The following is a 4,740-nucleotide window of genomic DNA, read 5'->3' on the forward strand; positions in this document are numbered from 1 at the left end:
CACGCCTCAGGTTGGCAGCCCTCCGATCAATCCGGGCTTAGTCCCGCATAACCACACCTCAAGACATTTCTCTCGATCTGCGTAAGCACGCCTCAGGTCATTTCTTGCCTTTCTAGCCACACCCACGTAACCACGCCTAAGGTTGGCAGCCCTCCGATCAATTCGGGCTTCGTCCCGTGTAACCACGCCTCAGGACATTCCTCATGCACATACGCCACACACAATGTGCCAATACTAATCTAACACGTCATACTATTCAAATTCAAGTTATGCTCACCACATTAGCCCACCAACCCGACCTTCAAGTCGGCCACATTCAAGCATCGATTTCCCCCACAACACATTCAAGATGAAACTCTAAGAGGGAAATTGAATAATTATCGAACTTGTTTCTCTGTGATTTTGGTTTATATCCTGGATGCATATATGCTTTAAACCTAGCAGCAACAATAGTGAGGTCAAATAATGCCTTAAGGACAGTAATTGTGATCACCCGTCAAAGTGTCAAAGAACTGTAAACTACTACTTACATATTTTTCTCAACAAAAAAGTGCTGTGATTTGATTTCACTCTCAGAAAAAAGATGAAGTCAATTTTATTGAAGTAATCAATCTCAGGCATATCTCAAATTATGAACAAGTGCATCATCAAAGAATACATCTGAGCCTGCACTTCCACTTAAATAGCAATAATTAAGGGACTCATCCCATTTCCCCTTTCTCCCTGGGTTTGGTCCGTGCGCATGCAAACGTGAAAATCATGTCGAACTTGTTGTTTCAAGTTCTTTTCCTATGTACGAAGTTAAACCAGCGGAATAAAAAAAATCATAGATGATAACGCTGATTAGATATGGACTCTAGATACCTCGTTTGATAATGTCCTTCCTTGAGCGAAAGACTACTCATGTTCACAGTGCACAAATTTTGGTGACTGAACATTCTTTGGTTATTGGTCCAAATATATCTTTGGGTAGGGATATTAAACTAGGTCTAATTTTTTTTTTTCGAAACATAGGCTCTCTAGTCTCTCTTTCCCCTTGTTGGTACCATGGATAGTTTGCTATATTAATTTTCAGCGAAGAAATAAAACAGTGCCAAGAATTCAGAATACTTTTCATAGCATGATCACGTTTAGTCCAGGATTAGTGAATTGATTAGACTATTTAAAGCGAAAATATCTTTCAGTTTTCTTCAATCCCAGTGCATGGGACGCAGTCTCTTCCATTATGGAAGCAAAAAACGTGCCACATGATTCACGTACATCTTCCACTTCTTTTCTGGGGGGCCAACAATATTCCCAAGTGCTTTTATTGATGGCTTGCGCAAATAAAGCATTGGACCTGTTACACGATGTACCGCACTCGAGAACAATGAAATTGATGTTTGCTTCAATAATGAGAGAGGTTACGACACTCGAAGATCGCACTACGATTGAAGAAAGTAGAAAGTAACCACTTTTGCTTTAATGAAAGTGAGCTTTGCTTTCACTTTCCTAGATTGAAAAGATGCCAAAACCCATTTCACTCGTCAAGAAAAAATATCTTGGTTGTCGTCATATAAATTTGTACGACCATTCCAAAAGAGATTCCTGTTGTAGAAAATAATTCTCTTTCGAAAAGGGGGAAACAAAAAGTAGGAATATGAGAGCGGGGTCATCCAAGTTCATTTGTAATAATGATTCGATTTTTGTGTTCAACTTGACAGAGTCAAACTTATTAAACATATCTCTGCTTCCAAGTGTTAAAAATTCTCAAGCACCATCTTTCTTTCTGGCTCAATTCTAATGTGCTTAACGCGTTCACGAGAAATGGTCTTAAAAAGTCATCCATATTTGGTCATGCTGCAAGTCTTTTTCATGAGAAAGATCATAAAGACATTATGTCCCAACAATGGGAAAAGTCACACCTGGCTGCTTAAATTGGTGCCCCCTAATTATCAAGCTTTGATATTTCTATCCTCAAGGAAGCATCCCCAGATTTACCTGGAAGTAACAGAACTGATAAAATTAACCCCACAATACACGAAAATTCTTCCCTTCCACTTAAATAACAAGGGACTCAGCCCATATCCCCTTCTCCAAAGGTTTTAGGTTCATGCACATACGAAACGTGAACATCATGTCGAACTCTGTGTTCGAAATTCTTTTGCTTCTGGTTTCCCTCACGGTACAAGCATCAGGAGCTGCACCTCGACTTGCAAAGCGTGACTGCAATGAAACATGCGGGAACATCAACATTCCCTTCCCCTTCGGAATAGGAGCCGGGTGTTTCATGGATGAGTGGTACGAGATTGACTGCCAACAAAGCAACATGGTTCCCATACTAAAGAAGATTGAATTGCCAGTTCTCAACATTTCACTCCCCGATTATGATAGATCCATGAACGGCATGATTAGCGTGATTTTTCCTTTAATTTACTCAAATGTAAGCTGTGGGGGCGACGGATATGGCATGCCAGTGAGCTTAGAAGGAAGGCAATTTGTCTTCTCCAAGACATGGAACATCTTTATATCGGTCGGTTGCAACACCCTGGCGACACTGAATAGTGCAGAATTAGTTGTTGTTGGTTGCAGGTCGAAATGTGCTAGAACAGACATCAGCCTAGATAGTGCTTGTTCTGGCAGGGACGGATGCTGCCAGACTACGCTCCCCTCTAGCCTTCATGGCATTAGTGTGGATTTCAAGGAAGAAGGTGGACATTAGGTTTGCAATTACGCTTTCTTGGCAGATAGATCATGGTTCTTGAGATCTGACTCGACAGGTTTATATGATTTGAGATTGAATGATACGGTTCGAGTGGTGTTGGAATGGGGGATTCCGAACACTACCATGGATGCACTTGAGTTTATCCGGCAAATTCAAGCAAATTTCAGCTGTACCAGATACAACCTCTATGACCTGTATTGGGATTATTCAAGTGAAAGAATGCCATTTATGCAGTGCTATTGCAGAACGGGTTATGGTGGTAACCCCTATCTTACTGGAGGGTGCCAAGGTAATATACCTTGTGCTATCACATTTCGTTTTTACATACTATATAGCACAATGGCTTTTTCATTCCCAGATTTTTCTCTGAAACACATGCATTCACAATGTTTAATGATCACATACATGCTTTTCTGCCTCTCTTTTTCGTTTCTTCTGCCCAATATTATACAAAGTGCATGCACTTTCAAACAAAAAAAATTGAATGAATTATATTGATAAGAATTTACTGGAAATAGAGGGGAACATGATAGTCCTTTCGTTACAAGCACAATATTTTAGCCGTAGAATTAACAATTTATGAGGAAATGTGACCTACTAGTCTCGCTAATTCTACTCAAGGAGATGGGTTTCGCTGCTAATATGTTTGTTTCTCATTTGTCATCAGATATTGACGAATGTGAAGGTTCCTATCGGTGCCCTGGAACTTGTATCAACAGACCGGGCAGCTTTAAATGCGTCGATGGTAGAGAGAAAGCTACATTCATTCTTATTGGTAAGTATATCTTTTAACCTAGAACTTTGGACAACTTCATGCTCTTGAATATCCACAGAAAGAGAACAGCTTCGCATAAATTATGATTAGAAAGGGTATATAAATAAATTTTACCTTATCCTTAGTTTGAGATTGGTTTTTAGGCGGTCGGATTTTCACCCAAGAATCGAGAACCAGTCCAGGTTCTTGGTTTACCGGACCTCTTGATCTTGGAATTATATTGGACCGGCCTGGTTCCCAGGTGGTCCAATGATAACGGTCCCATATTTCTTTTTTTTGTGACAAAGCCGAGCGAGAGGGAGAGAGAGAAGAGAGCCGTGTGGTCCCCACTTCCAGGCTGTCTGATGTCCTAAACTCCACCTAAATCTCTTACTAGTGTTGAGTTTCTCTCTCTCTATCCCATTTACTTTTTTTTCCTCACAAGTCTGGTCCCACGCGTCCCCATCTCTCTCTCTGTCTCTTCTCTACGCAAACCTGCTTCCCCTCCTCCTTCCACAAAAACCACCGTGACAAGGCCGACATTTTAGAGAGACGATAAAAAAAATCTACACCTCCAATTCGCTCCGAGCTTGCTCTCGAGCCATCATGGATCCTCGCTTTTGTGGTGCCTCCTCCCTCCTCCTCCTCCTCCTCTGATGCAGAATCTATTAGTGGTGCGTTTCTGGACCGGTTGGACAGGCAGAAGTCCAAACGGAAGGCGAAATGGTGATGCAACAAGAACCGACGGACCCGGTTGACGACATCGGATCGGAGTCAAATTCGGTCGTTTGAAGCGAAACAACGTTCTAAACAAAACTCATCACCTTTAGCCGTGACTAACGATGGATTTTAACGATTCGGGATCGTTTGCATTGGTTTTTCTATTATTTTAATATTTTTTATTCGCTGAACGCTGCGTCATCCTCATTGCCCTACCGGCCCCCGTCCAACTCCACGGGGGGTCAGATCAACTCCAACTCCGTCCTCGTCGCCCTCCTTGACTCCCACTACACCGAGCTCGCCGAGCTCATCGAGAAGGTCCTCCTATTCCAGACCATGGAGGACATCGTCGACTGCCACAAAGAAGATGGCTCCTTTTGAGAGTCGAGCAAGAGGAACGCGACTCAAGCGAGAAAGGGAAAAAGCAATTAGCCGATTAGCATTTGCGATTGTGAAAGAGGTGTGAGAGCCGAGAGGGAAAGAGCGAGCGTGAGAGGGAATTGGGAAGAGCGATTAGGTTTACAATCACTGCTGTTTTTTTAAAGATTTTTAAGAAATAAAA

This window comes from Syzygium oleosum, unplaced genomic scaffold (genome assembly GCF_021117445.2).
Source record: "Syzygium oleosum isolate NSW1041296 unplaced genomic scaffold, Sole_v2.1 Sole_v2.10, whole genome shotgun sequence".
Taxonomy (NCBI): domain Eukaryota; kingdom Viridiplantae; phylum Streptophyta; class Magnoliopsida; order Myrtales; family Myrtaceae; genus Syzygium; species Syzygium oleosum.